Source organism: Rhinatrema bivittatum, chromosome 3, assembly GCF_901001135.1.
Source record: "Rhinatrema bivittatum chromosome 3, aRhiBiv1.1, whole genome shotgun sequence".
NCBI classification, from domain to species: Eukaryota; Metazoa; Chordata; class Amphibia; order Gymnophiona; family Rhinatrematidae; genus Rhinatrema; species Rhinatrema bivittatum.
In genome coordinates, this window is record NC_042617.1 from 329,963,398 (window position 1) to 329,991,053 (window position 27,656).

The 27,656-nt window shown below is 44.0% G+C and overlaps 1 long non-coding RNA gene across 1 annotated transcript in view; it reads left to right on the forward strand.

Annotated features, from left to right (window-relative positions):
* LOC115088777 overlaps window positions 1–3,746 on the forward strand; it is a 41,766-nt gene extending 38,020 nt beyond the window's left edge. Inside the window, exons 2-3 of the long non-coding RNA XR_003855862.1 lie at window positions 1,531–1,723; window positions 2,494–3,746. This is a non-coding gene — a long non-coding RNA (uncharacterized LOC115088777). The remainder of the gene's footprint in view (window positions 1–1,530; window positions 1,724–2,493) is intronic.
* The last annotated feature ends 23,910 nt before the right edge of the window (window positions 3,747–27,656 follow it).

A 27,656-nucleotide genomic window follows, 5' to 3' on the forward strand; every position in this document is an offset into this window, starting at 1 on the left:
ACCTGTATGGAGCAGCAGTCACTACCATAACCAAATTGCTGGGCAGACTGGATGGACAATCTGGTCTTTATCTGCTGTCATGCTCTTTAATTTGTACATCACACCTATCTGTAAAACGATGGCTGATTTGGATGTCAGCAATAAGGTTTATGCAGATGACATCAAGTTTTTTTATCCCAATTCAGGAGTTTTTTCCCAATGCCATCAATTGGGTTTCCCTCTGTTTAAAAAGACTTAGATCCTGGTTGGTGGAGAAAAAATTATTCATTAAAAAAAAAAAAAAAATACAGAAATCTTTTTTTACTTGGCGAGATTTCCATCTGATGAGGTTCCCAGTCAGGTGCTTGTAGACGGCATTGTTGTCCCCATTGTTTCCAAGGCTCGTAAGTTGGGGATTATTTTGGATCCAAATCGACTATAAAGCCTCAACTCGCTAGAGTGCTTTTACGAATTATGAATTTTACGCAGACTGTGTCCTTTTTTGAACAAGGGTGATTTAAAAGCAGTGATGCACTCCTTGGTTATCACTTCGTTTGAGTGAAGCAATTCGCTTCAGTGGGGATTGCTTAATACTACTGTTCACGCCATGCAAATGGTAGAAATTGCTGCTGCTTGCATCTCTGAGACCCCTCTTCATGACCACATATCTCCTGTCCTGGCTAAACTTCATTGGCTACCTATAATCTGGTGCTTCAAGTTTAAGATTGTGATGCTCGTATTTAAGGGAGTTTGTGGTCTAGTGCCCCCTTCAATTAATGCGGCATTGAAGCTTCACCAGCCTGTCAGGAGTTTGTGGTCCAAAGTCCAAAACTTGCTTTACGTTCCCTCATTTAAGGAAATCAGGTTAGACGAATTTAGAGAATGCTTATTTTATGTGCAAGGCCCGATAATTTGGAGCTTTTTTCCTGATGTGGCAAAGATAGAACCCTCGCTCTCGAGATTCATAAAACTTGTTAAATCATTCTTTTATGAACAAGCTTTCCCTACTGGGATGCGATTACTTTCAGTTTTATTAGTAACTATTTCTTATTGGGATATGATGATTCTTCTTTTCTTGGAATAGTTAGATTTGTTATTATCTTTAATTGTTTTACATGTATTAACGTTTTGCGGTGCGTTTTGAGGTAGGGTTAGCGCGACAACTATCATGAATAATGTGACGATGATCAGCTGGAGAGGCTTTGGCATTATGGGAATGGGATGGAATTTACATCCATGTTTTTTAAATGATTAAATTTTGGGCTCAGTAAGTTTTGTAGATGACTATTGGGAAGGCTAATGATTGTTTTATTTTTGTTTTTATATTGCCCTGAATTTTGTGTTCTCAGGATTATGTATGTAGTACTGTAAACTGCCAAGAAATGGTAATTGACAATCTAGAAGTTTTCAAATAAATAAATAAATGTGACTATGTTACTATGTTAAGATTCCCTCTTTGGTTCAGATCTGGAATCTATTTCTGAGGAGATGTCAGTGTTTTAAGTTTTGTAAATCTCTCCTGCTTAGGTAATCCTGCTGTTTTAAATCTAGGTAAATTCAAGGATGTTACTGTGCCGATCCTCATCAGAGTACCATACCTTGATATACGTGAATTAGGAATAGCACACGGACACCTGAAGAGAGAATCTTCATCACAACCATGGGCAGTGTGGCCCTGATACTTCTAAACCTTGAATACAGCATGGAAAGCTGAAGAGCAGATTCCAAAGCAGATTTCAAAAGTGTAAGGCACAGCCATATCTAAAATGAAACATATAGCCACACGGTAGGGGGGGGGGGGGTTTGCATTTGTTTTGAAACACAAAAAAACCCCACAATGAAACACTCTGTTTTCTTATGCTTCATTCCAAAACAAAATGAATCAGGTTGTCTCTTTCATTTCAGAATACATCCCTGGCTACTGCTAAACCTCCACTATACTGCTGCAATAAAATAATTCCCCTTCCCCTCCCCAAGCGTTCCCTATTCCTCCACCATTCCCATACCCACCTTGTCCAGTCCGTGGAGGCTGAAGAAGTCAAAATGGGGCAGGAGCAATCTCCAGTCATTGCTGTCCTGCTGGATCCCATTGCCCAAACAGCACTGGCAGGCCCTGAGGTGGTTTCCACTTTGTTATACGGACGGCCGTACATCAAAATGGCACAGATCTCGGGCCCGGCCAGCGCCAATTTGATGATGGGTCCCAGTGGGACAGGAGCGACTGGGAGGCACTCATTCCCCATTTTGACTTATTCTTCCCCACAGATGGGGTAAGCTTATGCTTTAGGGGAGGGTGAAAGGAGAGACAAAGTGCTGGGGGGGGGGGGGGGGGGAGGATGTTTAAATTTGTATTTCGGTGAAGCTGTAGGATTTTTTTGTGATGGGGAGAAGTCGGGTTGGGGGGAACAAAAGCCTTTATATTTTTCTGTATTTTTTTTTTTTAATGTTTATTGTTTATTCAAATTAAAGAAAAAGAAATGAAAAGGACCCTTTCTGCTTTTATCCCATGCATAGGAAGGAGAATCCATCAGGGCACGAGAGACCTCGGATCAAGGTCCGAAGCTGAGCAAAGACCGATGGCAGTCGAGCAGGATCCCCTGGGCAAGTAGCAGTGCTGTCTGCAGGGCCACCAGGAGGACCTGGATGTCCCGCAGAAACAGAAGGCCAGAGATGACCCACTCCCAGTTTTCTCACAATAAAAATTGCTCTGTTCCTACCCGAGGCTTCCTGGTGTGCCAGTTGTCCTGTGCTTGTTTTGGGCGGTCCCCCCTCTCTCCTCCCACCTCCTAATAATTGTCATGGGAGAAGAGAAAGAGAGAGAGAGTGCCAGAGTTCATTATTTTTTCACAGATTAACAGAAACCCTTATAGTGTTTGAGGCTCCAGGCCACTGGCAGGCAGTCCAGCCCCCAGCACAATGAAAGGGGGCCCTTTGAAAAGCAAATGATGTGAAAACTGTTTGCATTTCCAGCTCATGGAGAGGGGGGGAGGGCGTGTGGGGTTCTCTAGGGCTAAAATACACAATTTAGTGATCACAAGGACTTTGGCCATTGACTTCCATTGTTATGCAAGAATGTTTGTGGAGTCTTGCATCTGATTAGAGGGGACTGGAGCTGGATAAGGCTTTGGGTGTGGTGCGATAGGGGAGATAGGGAGAGAAAGGGAGGAGGGTACCTGCAGAGCTGCCCTCCCAGCGCGGGCCGCCGCAGTAGCTTTTTCACTTTTCTCAGCTGCAGACCCTGTAGGGTTGTTTATTGCTTTTGCTTTAGTGAGTTTTACTGAGGGAGAGGGGCATTTCACACTGAGAAGCTGTGGCATAGTCCAATTAACATTGGGACCGATTGGACTACAGCAATTCTTTTTTTTTCTCCTTCATGCTCCCTCACTGCAGGCTGCTTATTCAAGACATGAGAAAACCTAAGTAAAATCCCCGAGACCCAAGTCAGAATCAGCCTTTGTTAGCCTTATATCAGTGTACTTGTCTAACTGGAGTATGTTTGGGCAGGAAAAGTTACACGTGCAAGTTTTTCAGTTAGCTTCGAGCTGTTTGATGTCTATTGACGAAGCGTCTACAGCTGAATGATTTCTGTATAATTACCTTAAACTGGGACTCCTTGGACTACAGTACTACATACTACCACCATTTGGCTGGCGGAGTATGTCTTGCCAGCCTCCTGCCCGCATGCAGTGCTGGCTGGATGGCGCCACAAATGTTTTGAAATTTTAACTCATGGTCAGAAGTGTAGTAAATTGTGTGCTGTACTGGTCTCTAACTATATTGGTTATGCCTGCTGCAGTGCGGGAGTTACTGCCTGTTTATGTTTTATCCCAATAAAAATTATTTTGACAAAAAAAAAAAAAAAAAAGAAGTGTCGTAAAGCATCCTGGGCTACGGTTGCAGGCCAATGCAATAAGGCGTGCCCAGCCTAGTGTACGCGCTTTTGCTTGTGGTTGGGTGCGCGTTTTTTTGCACATAAAAATAACCACCGATGCAGTAAGGAGATTGCCGCATCTATAACGTGTGTCCTAGAAAATGTGTACCTCATAGCGCCCAACGCATGTAAATTCTATGGGAATGAAGACATTAGCGATCACTTACTAGCCGATGCAAGAAAGCTCGCCCAACAGGCTGGGCACCCAACGCATGTTTTTTTACACTGGAAAATTAACTCCAGCTCTGGAGGTGCAGTAAAGTGCGCTCGCAGTCAAGGACTCATGAAAAACATAAATAAATTTGGTTCTCTTTATTGTGATGAATGTGCCCCTTGTAAGGTAGGGCTGTTTAGAGAAATTAGTGCAAGATTTAATGATTTGGGGTTAGAACAAAAAATTAAAAATGTATATAGGGATTAGTGGCACGGATAATGATGATTAGCTAAAGGACACCTTAAAAATCGTGGATGATTCCCTTACTTTTGGTAAGCAGGCATCGCAGAATTCCATATCTTCACGAGAATGATGCACCTCTCTTAGGAATGCACAGACATCCGTGCACTCCATGCAATAAACTTTTCAGTGCCAGAGACACTCATTTCTCTGTTAAGTGTGCCCTTTTTGTATGCTGCTCCGATTTTATGCTCATTTGAATACTGCATAAGGCACACAGGGGATGTAGAGAGCTCGTTGGGAAAAACAGGCCCTCATATTCTGCGCCTGTTTTATTGCACCTGGCCTGTCTGTGACTGGAGAGTTCGTGGTGCAGGGGTCCTATACGCCTGATGTATGCTCATAAACCTTGATTTCTGCGCAAAGAACAGGTTTTATGTGCTTTGTGCACAAAGTGTGTTCTGTACACGTAAAACATGCTTTGTGTGCAAAAAATTGTGTTACTGTGTTTCAGCCACAAGTGAGTGGCAGAGTTAGGTAAAGAACAATCCAGAGCCAGGAGCAGCCACTGCTGCTGACAGCAGAGTTCCTGGCCTCATGGCTGGGTCCCCTTATCTGCAGGACTGTTAATGTTTTCTTCTGCAAAGCAATTTGTGCAGATTAGGGATCACTTTCCCTGCTCCGGATTGGTGATTACTTTTAGATTACCTCTGGAAAAAAAAAACAACCCCTAAAAAAGATCACTTCTTTCATGAGGTGCTTCAGTCTCAAATCGTGCATGCTAGCGCCTAATAATCAAATTAAGGAAGCTAAAAAACCACTAAGAAAAAAAAGAGAAAGCCTGGAGAAGTAACAAAGCTACACAGACACTAAGTAACTACCGTTCTTATCTAGCTTTTTATAAGAATCTTATAAATAGGGCTAATAAAGATTATTATAGTAAGAAGATCCAAAAAATTTCATATAACTCAAAAACCTTGTTTAATAATATTGTAAAAAGTCTAACTAATGACCCTCGACAATCCAGCCCTGATCTCAGTGAAAATATATGCAATGATATGGCCCTTTTTTTCAAAAACATAATAGAAAAGCTTATATGTAATTTAGATGACATTCCAAAGCAAGAAATAACCTTGAAATCGAAAGAAATCATGAAATGCACAGAATATGAAGAAACTGCAGTAGGTGAGGTCAAATGCTTGATAAAGCATCTAAACCCAGCAAATCACTTTCTCGATTCAATCCCAATAGCAGCACTGAAACCGTTTGTGAATATAATAGCTCCGACTATTACCGCCATTATTAATAAATCCCTAAATGAAGGCAAGCTACCTGAAATTTTGAAACAGGCAATTATTAGGCCGATTCTCAAGAAAAAGAATTTGGACCCCAATGTGTTATACAATTACAGACCAATATCTAAATTATCCTTCCTCTCAAAGCTAATTGAAAAAGTGGTTCAGAAACAGCTGACAGAACACCTAGAAGCCAATGACATTCTTTACCCAACTCAGTATGGGTTTAGAAGACACTTTAGTACAGAAAAGTTGCTGTTATCCCTTACTGATACTGTATTGAGAGGGTTTGATAGTGGACATAGATATCTGTTAATCTTGTTAGACCTTTCAGCAGCATTTGACACAGTGAACCACACAAGTTTACTGCAAAGACTTTCCAAAATAGGGCTGCTCGATAAAACTTTACATTGGTTTGCCTCTTATTTGAGCAATAGGTCGTATCAAGTTAATATGAACAACATCTTATCAGACATCATAACCCTTAAGACAAGAGTACCACAAGGCTCCTCTCTCTCAGCCACTCTCTTTAACATATATATGTTACCGCTCTGTCATTTACTATCCGGACTAGGCCTTAATTACTGTATATATGCAGACGATATACAGATAACCATACCAGTTCACGATACACTAGATAAAACTTATGAAGTTACAGCCATGTATCTAAATATTATCCAACAGTTACTTACACAAATGAAATTGAGCTTAAATATCGGAAAAACAGAAATTATCCTTTTAGAAAGGAAAATTTCAAATCTAGATCAAAAATTAATAATACCCCAAGGCAACCTCTCGATTAACCTAGGGGATAATGTACAAGACCTTGGAGTCTGGATTGACCCAGAGCTCAATTTTAAAAACACATATCTATTCAAGTTAAAGAGGGATACAGTAAACCCTTGATGCTTAGGCGACTACATCCGTTATTAACCCAAAATGATTTTAGAACAGTATTGCAATCCCTGATATTTACTGGTACAGATTATTGTAACGCATTACTTCTCGGCCTACCACAGTCCGCTAGTCATCCTCTTCAGATTTTGCAGAACGCAGCAGCAAGGGTGCTAACGGGTAGTAGGAAAAAAGATCATATCACCCCTATTCTGAAATCTTTGCATTGGTTACCTATTGAATAGGTAACTAATATATAAAACACTTTGTATTATATACAAAGCAATTTATGGCAAGCAAGTGGACTGGATGAATGCTGTCATTTGGCTGCACACTCCGCAAGGAAACTTAAGGTCCGCGGATAAAGGTTTGCTCACTATTCCCTCAGTTACCTCTGCACGACTCAGGACTCACCCTTGTTAGAGAAAGAGCAATTTCACTTGCAGGGCCTAAACTATGGAACGCTTTGCCAGTAGATTTAAGATTACAAGCAGAATTCAAAACGTTTTAAAAGGCACTTAAAACCTGGCTGTTTCAGCAGGCATACACGATAGGTAATGGATAGTTTTTTGTTTTTTTTTTATCCTCCAGATATATTTTTAAGTATAAAGTACCAGCCTAATTTTATATGCTTATACTTTTATCTTTTTGCTGGTTATTAACTTTATTTTTTGACTAAGAAGCCTTGTATTAACTTTTATGTCTTTTATTAACTTTGTTTTATGACTAATAGTTCATCTTATTTCTATTTTTATTGGCTGTCTTGTATGAAATGTTTGTAACCCGTTGTGATGGCTAGTCTAAACGACCGTATAGAAAACCTAATACATAAATAAATAAATAATTAACACCTTGGCATTTTAGCGCATTCACACTATGCTAATCTTTTTAACAGTATGGAAATGAAATGCAATGGATTTGTGGCCAGCACCTACAACCTGGGTAATTATCCGAGGTAGCGTGGGGGGGGGGAGGGGGAGAGAGGAAAAGGGGAGGGGTGAGAATGGGGTAAGGGAGGTATAGATTATGATTAATACAGGGTCTAGGATAGTATGGCAGATAAGATTGTAAACTGCACTCTGCCTGCCCATTTTCCCTTCCTGTAGTGATATCGTGGACGCTGCTTGGGTCCTGGGTCTTGGAAGAACTATGGAACCAGTGAGAACCAGAAAAGACATGGCTGCTGTACGAATGGGAAATTATTTGCTTAATACACAAAGTGGCAGAGAGCAAGAGAGGGAGGCTGCAGGCTGGACGGGCCCACAGTCTTTATCCGTTGTCGTTTACTATGTTACTATGTAGACGTCCGATCGTAAGAACATAAGAGGTGCCCTGCCTGGTCAGCGCAAAGACCCATCGAGTCCAGCATCCCTTCTCTGACAGCAGCCAGGCTGGGCCGCAGTGACCAGCAGATCCCAAAGACCTCATCCATGCCCTGTTGCTAATTCCCAGGGGTGAGCAGTGGTTATCCCTGACTAATAGTGGCTTATGGATTTTTCCTCTAGAACTTGTCCAAACCCCTTTTAATCCAGCTATGCTAGATGCCCTGACCACATCTTCTGGCAACAAATTTCACAGCTTGATTGTGCAACCAGGTGAAACAAATAATATTTTCTCCGAATTCTTTTAAATTTGTTATCTATTACTTTCATGGGGTGTCCCCTAGTCTTATTATAATTAGAGTAACTCTCCTCCATCTACCTGTTCCATCCACCTCATTCATGGTTTTATAAAAAGCTTTATCATATCCCCTCTCTCAGCTGAAGATCCATAACCTGTTTAGCTTTCTTCAAAAGGGAACCATTTCGTCCCCTTTATCAAACCGAGCTGAGGGTTTCAATGTATTGGCTGCAATGTGATCCTTTCCCTGAGTGCTGACTTCTAGCACAAGCAGTGCCCTCTTACCATGCTCCTTGTGCGCTCACACTGTAACCTCCATGCCCGTTACAAATGTGCAGTGGTTGGCTTGTTGTTTCTGGGCACCCAGTAGCCAGATTTAGGGCCCATAATTCCAGGGGTTCCAGAAGGAGTCTCGATGCGTGGCCCCTCCCCCCCCCCCCCCCCCCCCCCGACTAAAAGAAAATTGGGAGGAGGATGTAAAATGCAGAAAAAAAAAAATTCAGCCAGCAAGTTGCGAATTAAAGTTCATGGCACCGGATCCCAGGCCTGGTTCCAATTGAGCTGGAGGCCCTAAGGGCAGGAGAAAACTGGAAGAGACCCACAAAAAACATTTCAATGACATGGAGTGCCCGCTGGCTCCAAAACTAAAATGAATCAGAGAGAGCACACAAAATTAATTTCTGGGAGGATTTACATTTTGGGTTGCACTCTGCAGGTAAAGTAAACCTTTCAAATTAATTATTAAGTACCTAGAGTTTAATTTTTTGTTTCTTGCATTCCACTTAAGATAGCGCAAGCAGTCTTGGTGTTTGCAAAGCAAATAATTCATCAGAGGCCTGCTTACCTTAGCAGCACAGCTTAAACTACAGGGTGGCCCATGGAAAAGTAGCCCGCCTCCAATACCAGTGCATTGGGTGCAGGCTAGTGGAGGCGGGCTACTTTTCCATGGGCCACCCTCTACAATCTTCTTCATTCACAGTCAAACAAATATCACACAGAAATAGGACAGTAATGATAAAGGGACTGCCTGTCCCTTATTCTCACAAACAGAACAGTTATATTACAGGAGTTATCATCTCCTGGAGTCCCCAGGGACTGTCTGTTTCCACCTGGGCTCAAACTCTTATCCTTGCTCTCAGGGGAAACACCCTGAGAGCTGACTTTCTTTCTGAGCTCTCTCAAGGTGGACCAGGATGAATGCCTGGTCCCACTCTGTTGAGGAGGGTCTACCATGCACTCCTTTAACACTGCCACTAGTTATCACTGGTTTAGATCTGTTAGCTTGCTCCACCCCACTAAGCAAATGAGCATTATATTTACATTTTCTTGTGTGAACCATCAGGTTTACTTGGTGTGCATCAAACCAGTTACTGAACCTTTATTGGCCTGAAGCAGAACCAAACCGGACCCACTTCAGTCATGGCTGAACCTTAATTAAAATCTGTTGACTTCCTGTGGGGTGGGGATCAGGCTCTGGGCCTGCTGCACAGGCCTTGCACTCAGGCGAGGGGCGTGGGGGGGGGGGGGGGGGGGGGGGGGGGAAGAACACTTCCTAACCCTCAGCCTGCCAAGCATTCCCGGGCATGCTGCTTGCACTGGGTGGGTGGTGGAGCATGGAGGTATAGAGGGGCAAGCAAAATCCCCAGACTGACCAAAAGTCTCCCTCCAGAAACCGCCCAGCTCTGGGCCAGGGTGACTGAAGCACGCCACATTGCCGACCCAAGAAAATTTCGCTTTTCTTTTTCTGTTTCTCTGCTTGTTTAGCTTGTCCAAGAAATGTATGTGGTGTATACCGGAAACGTCATGCACAGAGACAGCAGGAGTAGCGCAAGCTCTGAACTGGAGACAGAGCGCCGATGAGGCTGTGGCTAAGGTCCTGTGCCAGTCCGGCGTCAGTCAGGCCCCGCGCACATATGCCGTGTCTAGCGGTTTTTCCCTGCCCACTTTCCAGGCGAACTTTCGCCACCGAGGCAGCAGCTGGCGCGAACTCCCATTTACACTGATTACCGGGCGGACGAAAGGGACACCGTGCGTTCCTGTTAATTAGGTAAGAGGAGCCCAGAGATGGGGGGGCCGAGGAGAAACAAGCACCGTGACCAGCGTTAAACAAAGGCAGAGAACAAGATCCACCGCTCACGTCCCCGGGACAATTGCCGGTAGCCGGGATGGAGAAGGCTCATCTTTATCGGTAACCCAATCCACTGGCAAGGTAATCGCTTTCCACCTTTTGGCTGGGAGCAGCCAGGTATCAGCTAGTGCAGGAGCTGCTGGAACTGAAGGTGTGATTTCACTGATCAGGTTCAAGGGAGATTAGTCTATGAAAGTTTGATGGTTCTGCTTGTGTTTCTGTAACAACTATCTCCCTCACCTCTTGACAGGTCTAACTATAAATCTTGGTTCCTTCCCAAGAATCAAATGAGAGCTCTCTCTCTCTTTTTATTTTTTATTTTTTTTTCCCTTCATTGTGTGCATTAAAGAGGGAAAAGGGCTGGATCGGTTGTTATAGTGCTGGTGCTGAAAGCCCCCTTTTCACCGCTGTGTATAATGCAGTTAGCGGCTCCCCCCCAGTTCCTGCGCCTGTGTCAAAGGGTGTGAGAGCTGGCACGTGTCCCGCACAGGGATTTTTTTAAAAAAGTGCAGCTTTCCGGGAAGACTTCTCACACCGCCTGCCCCTCCCTGGGGTCAGGGGGCTGAATGCTCTGGCAGTGTCTGGACCGGTAATCATCCGGGCATGGGGGGTCTTCCAGCTGCCCTTCCCGTGCTTTGCAGGCTCTGGGTAGAGCATTAGTAACAGCCTTACATCCTCTGAGTATCAAGCCATGGTGGAGCCCTGCTTTGTTTGAATGTGTGAAACAAATGTTATTGCATCTCTTTTAATAAGAAAAAGTTACAAATACAAATCGCACCCCCCCCCCCCAGCCCAGCCCCAAATCAACTACATAAAAAAACTGGATAGTGTCTAGTCACATCCAAAGATAATGTGCTGCTGTGATGTGCAGAAGGCTGAATGAGGAATGGATAAGTGACAATGTGGTTTAATGTGGAGCAGAATAAGAAACTTAGATAATTAAAAGAAAAAAAAAAGAATTTGAGCCAGTATTTGTTGAAATTGCTGTAATTTAATAGGATCTAAAAGTTATGGATATACAGTACATATTTTACATTGAAAATTGTACTGATTCTGACTGAGATCAGATTAATAACAAATTTTTAACCCTCCCCCCTGAAATGAAGTATAAGAGCTTTTATCCATTTCTGCCCGTGGCAAAAAGAGGCGCTAGGGACACTAGCGTGTCCCTAGCGCCTCTTTTTGGACAGGAGCGGTGGCTGTCAGCGGGTTTGACAGCAGACGCTCAATTTTGCCGGCGTCGGTTCTCAAACCCACTGACAGCCACGGGTTCGGAAACCGGACGCCGGCATAATTGAGCATCCGATTTTCAACCCGCGAGCCGCGGGTTGATTTCAAATTATTTGTTTTAACTATTTTTAACTTTCGGGACCTCCGACTTTCCCGGTGCCGGCAGAAATTAAAGCCTACCTTTGGGTAGGCGCTAACTTCTGAAAGTAAAATGTGCGGCTTGGCTGCACATTTTACTTTATGAATTGCGCAGGAATAACTAATAGGGCCATCAACAAGCATTTGCATGTTGCCGGTGCTATTAGGTTTGGGGGGGTTGGACGTGCGTTTTCGACGCGCAATTACCCCTTACTGAATAAGGGGTAAAGTTAGCATGTCGAAAACGAGCATCCAATCGCGGGTTAACAGTGCGCTCCGCTGGAGCGCACTGTACTGTATCGGCCTGTAAGAAAGCTCCTGAGATTCCTGACCAGAGCATAAAAATATTCACATGCTGCAGTGATGCTCTTCAGGTGTTTCCCTGCATCTCCTCTTTTTTTCTTTTCTGTTTGTTCTGATAAATTGTTTTATGCCTCATTGTAATGAAAGGACTACATTTACTACAGCCACAGCTTCTCTTTTTAAAATTTATTCCCTGAGTCCTCACTTCAGCTGTCCATACTGTATTCCTGCTTTACACATCTGTCTGATGAAGATCCACCATTCAGCTCTCTGAGCTGTAGTCATACTTTACATGTGTCAGTGTGATTCCTGCATTGGGCTCTGATGAAGATCCATCATTCAGCTCTCTGTGCTGTATTCATACTTTACATGTATCAGTGTGATTCCTGCATTGGGCTCTGATGAAGATCCATCATTCAGCTCTCTGTGCTGTATTCATACTTTACATGTGTCAGTGTGATTCCTGCATTGGGCTCTGATGAAGATCCATCATTCAGCTCTCTGTGCTGTATTCATACTTTACATGTATCAGTGTGATTCCTGCATTGGGCACTGATGAAGATTCATCCTTCAGCTCTCTGTGCTGTATTCATACTTTACATGTGTCAGTTTGATTCCTGCATGGGGCTCTGATGAAGATTCATCCTTCAGCTCTCTGTGCTGTATTCATACTTTACATGTGTCAGTTTGATTCCTGCATGGGGCTCTGATGAAGATTCATCCTTCAGCTCTCTGTGCTGTATTCATACTTTACATGTGTCAGTGTGATTCCTGCATTGGGCTCTGATGAAGATCCATCATTCAGCTCTCTGTGCTGTATTCATACTTTACATGTGTCAGTGTGATTCCTGCATTGGGCTCTGATGAAGATCCATCATTCAGCTCTCTGTGCTGTATTCATACTTTACATGTGTCAGTTGATGAAGATCCATCATTCAGCTCTCTGTGCTGTATTCATACTTTACATGTGTCAGTGTGATTCCTGCATTGGGCTCTGATGAAGATCCATCATTCAGCTCTCTGAGCTGTATTCATACTTTACATGTGTCAGTGTGATTCCTGCATTAGGCTCTGATGAAGATCCATCATTCAGCTCTCTGTGCTGTAGTCATACTTTACATGTGTCAGTGTGATTCCTGCATTGGGCTCTGATGAAGATCCATCATTCAGCTCTCTGTGCTGTATTCATACTTTACATGTATCAGTGTGATGCCTGCACGGGGCTCTGATGAAGATCCACCATTCAGCTCTCTGTACTGTATTCATACTTTACATGTGTCAGTGTGATTCCTGCATTGGGCTCTGATGAAGATCCATCATTCAGCTCTCTGTGCTGTATTCATGCTTTACATGTGTCAGTGTGATGCCTGCATTGGGCTCTGATGAAGATCCATCATTCAGCTCTCTGTGCTGTAGTCATGCTTTACATGTTTCAGTGTGATTCCTGCATGGGGCTCTGATAAAGATTCACCCTTTAGCTCTCTGTGCTCTATTCATGATTTAAATGTATCAGTGTGATGTCTGCATGGGGTTCTGATGAAGATCCACCCTTCAGTTCTCTGTGCTGTATTCATGCTTTACATGTATCAGTGTGACACTTGCATGGAGTTAGGATCCACTCTGGCTGTCCATACTGTATTCATGCTTTATCAGTGTATTCATGCTGTATCAGTGTGACGCCTGCATGGGGGTTCTGATGAGGATTCATTCTTCAGCTGTCTGTGCTGTATTCATAATTTACCTGTATCAGGGTGCTTCTTCAATGGGATTTGATGAGGAGATGTACAGTAGCCATTTAATGTATTATTGTCTTATTTATTTATTTTATTTATTTAACATTTTTTCTATACCGAACTTCATGACAAGCGTCATATCAGGCCGGTTTACATCAAACTTAGGGGTTAACTTAGCAAAAAAACCATATAACAAGAAGGCCGAAGCGCAGATACAAATAACAGGGAAAAGAACGTGGAGGCTAGAGTAGCCAGGAAATAAAGGACAGAAAAAAACTGGAGAATGAACATGGATGAATATGCAGTTACTGGTTTGTACATTTAGTCTATTGAGCTAAATGAAAGCACTTCTCAGGAGACGAAGATATTGAGAACATCACTAAAGGTTTTCCTTTGTAAGCAGGCTTCCTCTGAGAGAACTGTCTGCATATGGCTTTTATACCAGGTTATGTGGTTATACTTTTCTTTGTAAATCATGTTGAGATTATGTTTCTTTTGATTTGAACATCATTTAGTGCTTTGTTGTATTAGCAATTAATACATTTTATAAAGATAAATAAAATCAGATTAAATGGGATGGTAAATAAACAGTACTTACAGCATTTTGCAAAAGTCAGCATTTAAACCAAACAAATCACCAAAATCCCTCCTTTTTCTTTTTGTATTTCATTCCTGAGAAGGTTTTATTGTTTCAGCTTTCAGAAACTCCTTTTATTAAATTACTGCTGTTCCATCCATACAAAACTCCACACAGGCATCACGTATAAAGAAGGAATACAGCACTGACAGCTGATGTGTGGATCTTCATCAGAACCCTCATGCAAGAGTCACACTGATACACGAAAAGCTTGAATACAGGATACCAACAAAGAGTGAATCTTCTTCAGAACCCCATATAACAATACATTGATACATGTAAAGCATGAATACAGCACTGACAGCTGAAGAGTGGATCTTCATCAGAACCCTCATGCTGATACATGAAAAGCTTGAATACAGCATGGACACCTAGGGAGTGAATCTTCTTCAGAACCCCATACACATAAAGCATGAATACAGCATGGACACATAGAGAGTGAATCTTTATCAGAACCCTGTGCAGCGGCACACTGACACATGCAAAGCATGACTACAACATGGACAACGGCAGAGCAGATTTTCAACAGAGCATCATGCAGAAGCAGGGCTCTTCCTCAGAACCGCCCCTGGGCATTATACTGATACCTGAATAGACTGAACACAGCACACATAAGTAAAAAGTGGAACTGAGGAAAGAGATTTTTTAAAATAAAACCATCAGAGGAAGGAACGGAGCTATGAGAAAGGCCAGTTGACATTTTGAGCTATTCAGGCAGGCCAGAAACACCTCAAGGTGAAGCCAAAGAAATCCAAATTATGGCATGTTTAATTTCTTTTAATGTTTTAGCAGGTTCTGGGGAAAGGTTCTGACCATGAGAGGGAATGTACTTACAGCATGAGAGAACAGAATGATTCCTGGAAGGTGATTAGAACTTTTTATGAATCTCTTTAGGCATTTTGGCATTCAATGTAAGACTTTCTTTGTAATAGTCTCGGGGGACAGATTCAAATGTTGTTTTTCCTGGTGCAAATGTCCCAGGTTGAGGAAAGATGTGATCCAGATAGTGCTGAAGTGGCCGATCGGACTGGCGGAGTCACCCTCTGCTGCAGGGTACATGGATGCTCACCCAAAGCTTTTTCAGTCGGATGGTTAAGGCACAGACCGTGCTGATTGCTAGATGCATTGAATTTTACTTTTCAAAATATTCTCCCTAGGCTGGTTTTATTTCCTTAAAGGGACACCACCGGGATTTGTATAAAGGGAGAGTCATATTATTAATAATAATAATAATAATAATAATTCTGTAAAAGTAAATCTTTAAATAAAATCCACTGTTATTTTCCATTTTTTGATAAGATTAGTCATGCCTTGATATTTTTTTTGAAGGTTTTTTTTTTTTTTTTTCACACAGTACTTTCCTCCTGCTCCTGTATGCTTGCAGCTCAGTTGCAACCAGGGCCAGGATCCTGGTCCTGCAACTACCTGGGGGAGTTTTCTCCTCTTTTTTACCCCTAATTCTATATACCAAGTCTGCTCCCTGCAGTGACAGTCCTGAGCTGGGGGGGGGCTGTGCACCAGGGCTCCTGCCGGAACCCTGCAGTAGTTATGGACCCTGAATCTGGCCACTAGGTGTCACCCTCAAATCCCTCTTGGGAGGGGATGGGGTGGGATGTTGTGAGCGCTACCTCTGCAGCATCCCTAGCTGACCTGAGCTGCAGAAGACCCAGTTCAGGGATTGAAGCAGGGACTTTCTGCATGGTGGTGCACATTACTGCGTTTGAGTCATGAGGCTAGCCCCCCTCACCCCCACCACCTCTATCATTTGAAATGAGCTTTTGGAAGATTTGAAGAGGTGGGCCATGCCATTCTGCCACGGAGATATGCACATTTAGGCAGAAGAGATTAGGAAATAACTGCACAGGAGGGCTCGAATCAGCGGAACAGGCCAGACCCGATGTTGGATTCCCAGATGTCTCTGTTACTCCTGCTCTAGGGTTTGCAATCAAAAGCCATTGATTTTCCAACTCCCAGTTTATGGATCCTGAGATGACTCTCTAAATAAATTTTACTATAAGCAGTCAGCATTATATACTTTCCAAGAAAATTTAATTTAGAAAGACTTTATTACCTGTTGACTCTTTCTAATTTCATAAAAGAAAATGTCACCATTTTTGTATTGTTTGACATATACTTCAGGGTCGTGTGTGTACATCGATTCATTTGTCTATCTACACATCTTTGCAGAAGCCTCACAAAGAGATGTCATGACCTGTGCCCACAAACTTGTAGTACTCACCTATGAGGGACAGCCTTTGCCATAGCTTCATCCCCTCTCATGATGATGTCATCAGCGGCAGACTGTAGCGTGTGCCGGCCACGGCAGGTCCGCAGCCAGGCCCTCTTACCCTCTTCTGCCTGTTCCAGCGTCTGGCTCCATTTCCCTTGTGGCTATGGGCCGCCGCCTTTGTCCTCGGGCCACCCTCGGTGCTCCTGTCTCCACGGCGGACGCCTGTGTTCCGCAGCGGGCCTCCCCGAGTGGTCCGCGGAGAGACGCCACCATCCTGCGTTGCGCTCCTCCCTAAGCGTGCGCGCATGCATCTTCTTCCCTTTTAAAGGGGCCGCAGCGGGAATCCAACCTGCAGCCCCAGATGATGACCTCACTGGGCTCCGGTATATAAGGCCAGGCCCAGCCTCAGTTAGTTGCCTTTGCAACAGGTCTCCACACTGGTCGTGTACTTCGTTGCTTCCTCTGGTGATTCCTTTGTGTTCCTGGTTCCTGATCCTTCCATGTTCCTGATCCTGGTTCTGTTACTTCTCCTTGTTCCTGTGCCTTGTGCTTACTCTACTTGTTCTACGTATTGACTCCTGGACCCGACCTCTGCTTTGCCCGACTACGCTATTGATCATCTCCTGGACCCGACCTCTGCTTTGCTCGACTATGCTACTGATCATCTCCTGGATCTGACCTCTGCTTTGCTCGACTATGCTACTGATCATCTCCTGGATCTGACCTCTGCTTTGCCCAACCTCACTACTGATTGTCTCCTGGTCCTGACCTCTGCTTTGCCCGACCACACCACATACCTCCTTGCCTGCCGCCTGCTCTGACTTCAGCCTGTTCAACGATGCCTCTTCAGTCTCTATTCTGGACTTGGCCTTTCAGGCTTCGGCCTGTTCTTACCCAGGCGCCCCCTGTCTGACTCTTCTTCCTCTTGGTGCCCGGGTCTCCGGGACTCAGCCTCGTCCAGTTCAGACTCTCCATTACTTCCATTGCTGGCCCCTGGCTGACCTCCTCCTCGTCCACCTGAAGACCTCAGACGGAGGCCCACCTAACTCGAGTCGGCCCTGATACCCAAGGGCTCAACCTGCGGGGAACAAGGGCTGGTATTGGTGAAGCTCCAGCCGGCCTCTGTCAGTCAGCCAGCTCCACCTATTGACGGTGGGGACCCGTAGGGCCTGCCCTACGGGTAGTGTCAACACCACCTCGGCTCATGGGTCCACCTCCTGCACACCATAGACCATAAGAAGAGACCAATTGGCAGGACAGGTCTGCTGACTTTCACCTGGAGGAGCCACTGGAGGGGGATGGACCACTTCCATCCGGGTCCCCCTCCAGGTGAAGACATCTGCACCTTTGCACAGCTGTAGCCACTGCTCCAGGGTTGGCAGTAGCTCTACTCCCCTCTCATCCTGTGTTGTCATCAGCGGCAGACATTAAGAGGAGGCCCACCAGAGACCAGGCGTGTCGAGGATTTCTTTTTGAGGGAAGTGTGGGAGCTAGTTTTTCCTGTCCCCCTGTAAGACATGGGTGGTGGTGTAAGGTAAGATAATGCAATTAGCCAGATGAGTCGCATGTTATCTGGCTAAATGCCAACTTTATAATATTTTTCCCACTAATCCAGCTAAAGTTAAGCTGGACAACTCAATATGTGGCTAAAATGTAGCCAGATTTCATAGGAGCATTCCAGAGTGGAGTTAAGTTAGCCAGATAAGTAATCCAACTAACTTATCCGACTAAGTCTAGTCATGTCGTAGAGTAATCCCCAAGGATAACTGGCTATATTCAATAGTGCGGCTGCTTTAACTGAATATCCCTCCAGAGTCAGCCGGATATGTTGCAGTCCAGCCAGCTATTGCATATTACCCATTTACAGGTTCTTGTATAGAAACTGTCTATTATTTCATTGTATTTTTTGATGATGTTAGCTGCTTCATCTTTTTTTTTTTTTGGTATCGACCGGGATATAAGAATAAAATGAAATATTTATTGTTTTGCAATACAGTAAACTTAACTAGAAAAGAACCTCCCCCCCACCACAAGACAGAGACCCCCTTAAAACCAAGCCATGCATCAGAGGAAGGGGAATTAGCATTGCGACAGAGGCTTGGAGGGCAGCATGCTGGGTTCAAGCCACAGAGCAGGGGGCTGGGGGAGATTCTCAAGCTCTTAAGGCCTGGTGCTAACCCCTGGCTTCGCATTTCTGCTCCAGGCTGTCATGGTACAGTGAAAGCAAACTGATGGGCTCCATTAGCAGGAATGATGGCTTCCTTTTACACACAACTCAATTTGCAGGCAAAGATTTTTTCACACTGTCAAGAGATAAAGGAAGCCTTTTCCCCAAAAATGTCCCAGAGCTGGGCTTAGGGCAATGGAGGGTCTCAGCTCAGTCAAAGCCAGTGTTTGTTTACATTGTCAGGCTATTTGGAAAACTGTTAGCCTATTGTTTGCCCGGGACTGATGAATTAATAAGGAGATTCCTAGGTCACCGGGAATCAACTATTAACCTCTTGTACATCTGTTTTTCTTTTTCTTACACAGAGTTAAAACCAGGGTGCCTAGATTTCTGGGAATCTTCAGGTATAGAATTTAATGCAAAATTTGCTCCATGAGAATATGTTCTCTGACCCAGAATATCTCCTTTTTAAACACTTTCTCATAAAACACACACTGGTTTCATATTTACAAGTGAATGAATAGAGAGAAAACAACTAAACATAGTTCAGGTAGGGTTAGAATGGACATGGAAACACTAAACAGGCAGACCAGTAATGATTATTTTAATGAGGTACGAAATGAAAATATTAATAACTATGAATATTAGCCGGAAAGGAAGCAGATGAAGGGATAACCGAATTTAAAATAGGGCCAATTCTGTTAAATATTTGTTTGTAAGTGATATTGCAGAGGGGTTGGTAGGAAACGTTTTCATTTTGCAAATGAGACGAAGACCTGCAACAGAATGGACACCTCTGAAGGCAGCGTCAGACTTCTACTACTACTTTTGGTGTAGATTGGCCAATCTAGGAGTCTCCAGCATAAAGATGATACTGAAAGCCATATGAGGAGATCAGAGCACTGAGGGAACAAGTAGAAGGAGAGAGAGAGAAGAGATGAGGTCCCAAGAAAGAGCCCCAAGGTATAACAATTGATAATGGGATAGTAGTTAAGGAAGATCCACCAAAGTATACACTAAAAGTGCGATGGGAGAAGTAAGAAAAGAGCCACGACAGAACTGGGTCCCAAAATCCAAGCGAGGACAGAATATCAAAGAGTAGGTAGTGATAAACGGCTTCAAAAGTAGCATATAAGTCAAGAAGGATGAAGATCAAATAAAAGCCCTTGGATTTGGCCAAGAACAGGTAGCTGGAGACGTTGGAAAGGGCTGTTTCTGTGGAACATAGAGGGTGAAAGCCAGATTGGAGTGGATTGAGAATGGTTTGAGATAAGAGAAAGTCAAGATAGTGGAGGTGAATGACACGTTCAAGTAGTTTGGATATGAAACTGAAGAGGGAAATGGGATGATAGTTAGCAGAGCATGTAGGGTCCAGGAGAGTTTTCTGGAGGAGTAGTATGATCACAGCTTCTTTGAAGGCAGCAGGAAAAGTTTAACTGGAAAGTGGAGGCCATGACAGATGGAGGGGATGATGGCAGGGAGATACAGATGAGAAGATGGATAGGAATGGGCTCAGAGGAACCAGGCCCAGAATTAGGCATAGGCAACTGCCTAGGGCACCAAGTTGTGAAGGCTCCAAATATCCAGAGTACAGAGGAGCCTGCCTTTGCTTGCTTTAGGCACAGCTTCAAAGGGGCACCACCATGGCACCCTGCCTATGGGCTCCAAAATCTGAAATCTGGTCCTGAGAGGAACAGCTAGTGAGTTTGGAGGAGGAGAGAAGATGCACAATATTCTCCTTTGATTTCAGAAAAGGAAGAAAGGGTGGTAGGGGCCAAAGGAAGGAGACAAGAATGAAATGAGGAGGGGGAGGTGAAGGTGATCTGGTAGAGTTCTCGAGATTAATCTCCTCCTTCCTCGAGTCTAGGAGATCAGATCCCCTCCCCAGCTCCTGTGACCTTGGTGTCTTTCAGTTTAGTATTTCTGGAGAGGAGTGCGGTTTTGTTGCCAACGCCGGCACAAGCTGCTGGAACAGGGAGTCCAGCTGAAACTGGAGTTGAAGATTTAGCCAGGAAGCCAATAGACTTGATAGTCATGGGAAAGAGATTTCTAGCTCTCCTTCGGCCATTGGTGCTCAGGGAGGCATTGGCAGTGGGTTTGCAGAATGAGAGGGAGTGTAAGCCAAGGGGAACCCAAACTGGTTTATATGCTATCACAACAATTCAACTCATTTACATAACACATCATTAAGCTAGAGGAGGGTAATTTTCAGTGGTGCACAGAGGGCTAAAGCTTAGGTGTACAAAGTATGTGCAGACCGAATTTTCAAAGAGGACTTCTGAGCGTAAGTCTGCTGTGAAAACTCCCAAGAGTGGGTGGAACTGGTGCCGACATACACACACACACATGTTCACCTGATCCCGAGCAGCTGCAAAAGTGTGCGGGGAGATTTGCTTGCATACATTTCAAAAACAAAAGTATACCTTCTCCCCAACCCCACCCTCGGAACGTCTCTTTGTAGGCCCGTAAAAGTGTACGCCAACACAACTTCTGCAAAGGGCTTTATGTGCCCCGGGCCCTGATTGATTTTCAAAATTCCACTTATTCGCAGGGTTTTATATGGGTAAATCATTGGAAATCAAGTGCATAAAATACATCAAAGCAACATAATAAAGGAAAAATAAAAATCTCTCATGCTTCCATCCAACTCCCCCTCTCTCACTAGGGGTATGAAAAGCTTTGTTTATCTCTCCATATCTAGACTTCGATATGTGACCTGGGCCTTGCCTGTCAATAATATTTTTCCCCAACGTATATTGTTCCTAAGCTAGGGGTAATAGGAGGAATTAGTGTGTTTGGGATTCCTCCCATTGCTTTAGCCCTGCCTTTTTTGGAGGACAGGCAAGTTTTGGGCTTATAGCCCTTGGGAGCATGCCCAGTGGGTTAGGGGGTGAGGCGAGAAGAGAGAAGGTTGGAGAAGGAGAGCAGCTAGAGATCACCCTTTGATCTTGAGCAGAGCTGAAGTTGGAAAGAAAAGGATGAAGTTTGCAGATTCATTCAGAGTCTCTTCTGGAGGAGGAGTGGTTTGACTTTTTTTGAGATTTTGTAGAGGAGGGAAGGGCTGCCCCCCCCTGTCTCCCTGAAGGTTGGGGTTAAGAGACCGTTTTGCCCAGGCGTATAGTGTAAGCTAGGGTGGAGAGAGATTTAGAGGCTTCTGAAGAAGGCTCAAGGAGCCTCAGCGTTTGGATAGGTGGATTGCAGTTTAAAGTTTTGAAAGCTGGAAATCTATTTTTGGATATTTTGGACTTGGGGATAGATGTTTTCCACTGTTGAAGTTGCACTCGGTTATCCCACCCTCACCGGTGAGGATATCTTTTCTCAGGATGAAGGTGCAAGAGAAGGAAGGAGAGCAAAATTGGACAGAGAAACCATTTGTTTTGTGTTGATCATTGGATGTTTGCTGATTCTCAGTTTTGTGATCTTGGCTCAGATCCTGTTCTTTAAATTACAGTAAAGACTTTCTTTTATTTGACCACCAAAAATACTGACTTTAGAGTCGTCATTTGAATCTTATCCTGGATTAGACTTCCAAGGGGATGGTTGGACCTTTTGTGACTCATGGTTTCTGCCTGTGCTACTGAGTTTGGTTTCCCTGCTCTTATTTTTCACCTTCTGGAAATATTTGTAGAGTGTGAACGGGTCACTGAGATTATGATCAACATTGCCAGGGGCCCTGGAAGAAAATCTTCCTCCTGATCTGGACTAGAACCCAGCCCTGTAGCCCCCCTGGTTGAGAATAATGCTCCAAAATGGGGAACCTGCTACAAGTATCTAAATTCTCTATTCCAAATTCACCCAGACCCAGCTAGGGAATGAAAACAGATTGTACTGCAAGGGATGCAGGTTTCTCTGTGTCCTACTTTAGTGGCCCAATCCCTGGTGAGTTCACTGGAAAAGATTCAGATTTTGGGTTTAATTACTCACCTTTTTCAAATCCGAGCTCCAGGCAAGTTACAACTCAGATAAAGTAGATATTATTTACCTATCCTAGAAAACCTGCAATCCAAGGGTCTGTTTACTAAAGGCTTTCTTTCATTTTGGATCTATGGAAAAAATGCTTAGAAAATAGGCCCTAACTTTTAACCTGAGGTAATGTGGGATGAAGTGATTTGTCCAAATTCACAAACAGCATCAGTTGGGGAAGTGAGATTTGACCCCTGACTTCCCACAGATCAGCAGCTGATTTTGACCTTCATGTCCTCAGGCCTCACCGTGGTACAGGGGGAAGTCCCTGTTGTGAATCCGGGAGAAGGAGCTCCGGTCTTGCTGGGCGATGAGGCTTCCCTCAGCACCCTTGACCAGTGGTTACCAACTGTTTGTCCTGTAGAGCTGCTGAGTCACATCTTGATGATGTTCTCAGTGCAATGGATTGGGGGGGGGGGGGAGGGGGTGGACTTGCATGACTCTCGCCTCAGCATTTCAGGGAGATTCTTCACCAGTGGAGGCAGGAGTGAATGCGAGTGCTGTATCTTGGCTCTCTTCACCAGTGTCGGTTGATGGAGGCACCGTTGCTACATTTGATTACACTCCGGTTTCTCCAGTTGACACTGAACTCCTGGCTGTGGCCGGTGAGTCCCTCTCGAGTCCATCTAAACCTCCGGTAGCCACCTTAGATGCCCCGTGGGAGCTCATTGCTTGTTTTAGGACTGCAATTAAGAACTGCTCAGCCAAAACTGACTCTTTAGCCAATTAGAGCCCTCTGTCAAGAGGCATGAAGAACTAAAGTTTGAGGCCCCGAATAAGCTTCATGGGCTAGTGATCGAAGTTACCAATGTACAGTTTCAGTGCTGAAGTGACCAAGAATAGTATTGCTCTTTCCAGACATATCGAGAAACTTGAAAATCAATACGGACATGTAAATCTTAGGCTGGTTAATTTTGCCAAGATAATGGGCGAAAGGCCATATATAACTCTGCAGAAATATTTTCTTGATGTTCCTGTAGATCGAGTTTTCTTCCATTAATAGGGGTTTTCTTTCCACCAATGTCCCCTTCTCCTCTCTCACAAGCTCAGTTTGCTCAGGCTTCTTCAGAGTTTAATTTGAGGAACGTTTTGGAAAAGTCTGGCCCATAGGTCATTGAACGCTCTACTCTCATTGTTTCTTTTGTTACAGAGCAACATTTCAGTAAGATTATGTGATTGTATTTCGGGAATTTGAATTCTCTCTTCTATGGTCAGGCAATGAGAATATATCTTGATGTAGTCAGAATAATTCAAGACTGTAGGAAGAGTTTTCTTGCTTTAAGACAGGAGACTATTGCTGTGGGAGCTTTTTCATGCTTCATTACCCATGCAAATGTATCGTAAAATATAATAACGATTGCTTTATAGTTTTGTTCCTGAATAATTGAAAACTTTTGTGGAAGCTAGAAAGTCTTTGCTAGCTTCAGTGGCTCTCAGTCAGGACTAGACTGGATTAATAATTGGTGGCCCTTCTCTGCTATGCTGTTTCTTTTTTAAATTCTGATGTATTAAACTCCTTGCTTTGCCTGCTTCCCTGTATCATCATTTATTTCATACAGAATATTTTGGGATTAATGTTGTTTTGTATTCTCTTTAGCTGAATGTTTTGTCTTCTCATCCCTATGTGTGTTCTATGTACAAAGTTGTATTATTTTACTTTGTATGATTTGTTAAAACTAATAAAGTATAAAAAAAAAATTAGAAAAAAATTAAGTTACAAGCTACTTGCATTGGTGGCCAATGGGAGTTATTCAAATGTATGCACGCTATTTACTACCTTGGTCTAACCTTTCCCTCTCCCGCCCTGAGTGCCTTTTTACTACCGAGCTAAAAGCAGGCCTGATGGGAAGGCTGGCTCGTTCTTTTACAAACACTGAGGGAGACAGTTCTCACCTAGGGCAATCTACCCGGACAAATCCGTGCTCACCCAGGGGAATGGCTCTGAAAATTCTCCTCTCCATGCGCAGTTTCTGCTTGGGTTGCTGTTTCACTATTCTTTCCCTGTTATTTCTCCTGATGGTGAGTGCACGACTGTGTATTGTGAGCATGCCCAGGCGGCTAGTTCCTGCAGTTTTCATGTTTTTTTCATCTCCTGGGAAAAGGGCAAAAGCATCACTTTCACTAGTGCAGTGCTCTCCAAACCTGTCCCACGGACCGCCAGGTCAAGTCTGGTTTTCAGGAGGTTCCCAGTGGAGATGCATGAGACAAGTCAACATAAACTGTGTCCCTAATGTATGCAGATACATCCCCTGCATATTCATTGGGGTTTTCATGACATCCCAACTGGCAGTGGGGTCCCCAGGACAGGGTAACAATGTGACAAACAAACAAGAAAAGCAAAACAAACCCCATAACGTTTATAATAATCATTAGTATTATTTATAATGATTTTGGGATTTGTAGCCCACTTGTGCAACTTACACGATTATTCAAATTCAGGTGCAAGTCCCTTCCCATAAGAGCTTACAGTGTAAGTGGCTAGCTGAGGCAATGGGAAATACAGTAACTTAGCCAAAGTCACAAGAAATATCAGCAGGGGAAGAGGGATGCTCACATCATTCAAGGCATGCTAATGAGTTTTAACGAAGGCAGTTTTTAAGTTATTTATTTATTTAATTATTTTTAGTAGATGCCTAATTTAAGAGAATCTGGGCAACGTACAATCAGATTAACATAAAACACAGCATAAAATAATACAAAAACAAAACAAAACACATAATAATCAACTAATGCAATATCAAATGCAAAAAACCCCAAACAAACAGTAACAATAGCCCACAGGCTAACTTGTAGCCTACTAGCCATATTGCTTTTAGAAAGAACTGCAGCCTGCGAGCCCGTTTATTAGGCCCGTGCATGAATTCTCCAAAGATGATGCGCTCTCCCATCTGAGGAAGGGTCTTGCCGAGGATTAGCTTTAGATCATTCTCATGGAGGTGACTCCACCAGCACGGAAACCAGCTTTGTACAAACACCCCTGGGTTTACCTGCCTGTCAAGTCAGATCAAGTCCGTATTTCCTAGCACACTTATAAACGTAGGATTCAGAGTGCGCAGCATTGCTGTCAGGAATGAAGGGAAAGCAGTTCTCTCAGGCGGGCTGCTGTTAACTGATGCACCGGTCTTCATATGTCCTTACAATTCAGATCAATGTTTTCTCGCCTTGCCCTGTCTCCGGTAACGTTTGGTGTGGCTGAGGTGCCCTCCTCCCCCCCGCGGAACATAAATGGCATTTGCCATCACGGAGGGTGACAGCCTGGCAGGAGAGGAAAGTGAGGAGGGAAATCACATGTAGGGATCTTTCTTTTCATTTCTTTTTTTGTAATTTTTGATAGTTCTGTTTATAATTCTATAATTATATTATAATGAACAAAACGGGAGAACTTCAGGGGAAAAAAATGAGTTTTTTTCCCCCACTGATTTTTCTCCTGGTTTTGTTTGTTTATTATAATAAATGGAATACAAATGGACTGCAGTGGATATAGATCATATGCGGCTTCCTCATGGATGGGTAGAACGAGAGTTTGCAATTAGGAACTTCCTGCACAGAGCTTCTCATTAGCCACAGTGCAGGAAATTGTGCAACACGGATAGCCGATATAAGCTGTTTTGACATTTTGGGGTTATTATTTTTCACTAGAATTTTAATGAAGGTTTGCAAGCCTACATGTAGCACAAAAAAAACCAATTTCTCAACCCTGATGCTAAAACACATGCAACAATTATGGTGTGACGAATCAAAAATACCATTCCATCTTTAGTTGAAATAAAAGAAGTTGTCAGTGATACCTTTTTATTGGACTATCTCAATAGTGATAAGCTATTGTTTTTTTGTTAAAATGATTAATACACACTAAATCTAATTAGTGCATATTAAATCATTGTCATGATTTCTCTGCTCGGGGTCTGGATACCTGGATACATCATTCCAGGAGTGGTACAGGACTGCAAGGCTCAATGCTAAGCAGGACAAGGGCTGGCCTTTTACCTAGCCAGCCCCCTCCACCACAGATTAAGCCCTTGGGTTTTGGGGGCCAGTCGGTCTTTGCTGCGGTAATACAAAATGGTGAGTCCAAGACAAGACAGGCTAGGCAATGCTGACAGACTGGAACAAGGGCGGGCGGTCTAAGATAACGCTGGACACAGGTACAAGCTAGGCTTGGACACAATCCATGCAGGGCTAGGACACGGAGTACAGGAGCGGGACAAGGCAAAACTTGGTACAGGATCTGGACGAGTCAGGACTGGAAGGAATGGCTGCAGCAGGGTTGGCCTGGATACTGAAGCTGGACACAGAACAAGGACTGGGGTTATGATAGACAGAGATAAGTCAAGGAAATGAGCTCAGCCAGGGAGAGATACAAACAAGGCAGGATACTGGGCAGGACACTAAATAGGAACTGGGACAGGGAAGGAGTTGTGGACAGAGTACTGGAAAAGACAGGACTGGGCAGGGCATGCAAGACCAGACAAGGACAGGTCTGGACAGGACAGACTAGGACAGGACTGAACAAGGACAAGGCAAGACAACACAGAACAAGGAACACATAAGCTCAAAGGCAATAAGGCTGGAGACCCGTAGGCTACTAGGCAATAGCCCCAAAGACCCCTAGGAATAAAGAGAGGCCTGGAAAGGCCACAAGGCAGAATATAGGTATAGAGCAGGTCCGGAGGATACAAGGCAAGATGAGGCCTAAGGTGGGCCACAAAGCAAGGCACAATGAATAAGAAGACCCCGAAGCCACAGGCCAAGGCAAGGTTTGAGTAGACCACAAGACAAGGTACAAAGAGCAAGAAGGCCTGGAGGCCACAAGGCATAGAGCAAGGAAACAAGGGCCAGATCAGAGAGCCAAGGGTGACTCCATGAAGAGGCAAAGGTGAATGGGCAAGGCTGGGTTGCATAGGGCTGAAGCCTGGGTGTGGAGCAAGCAGTGAGAAGGAGCTTGACAAGGCTGGAGATCAAGTTCGCTAAGTCTCCTGGTGGAGTGGAGGCTGCACCACAGGCTCAGTTCAAA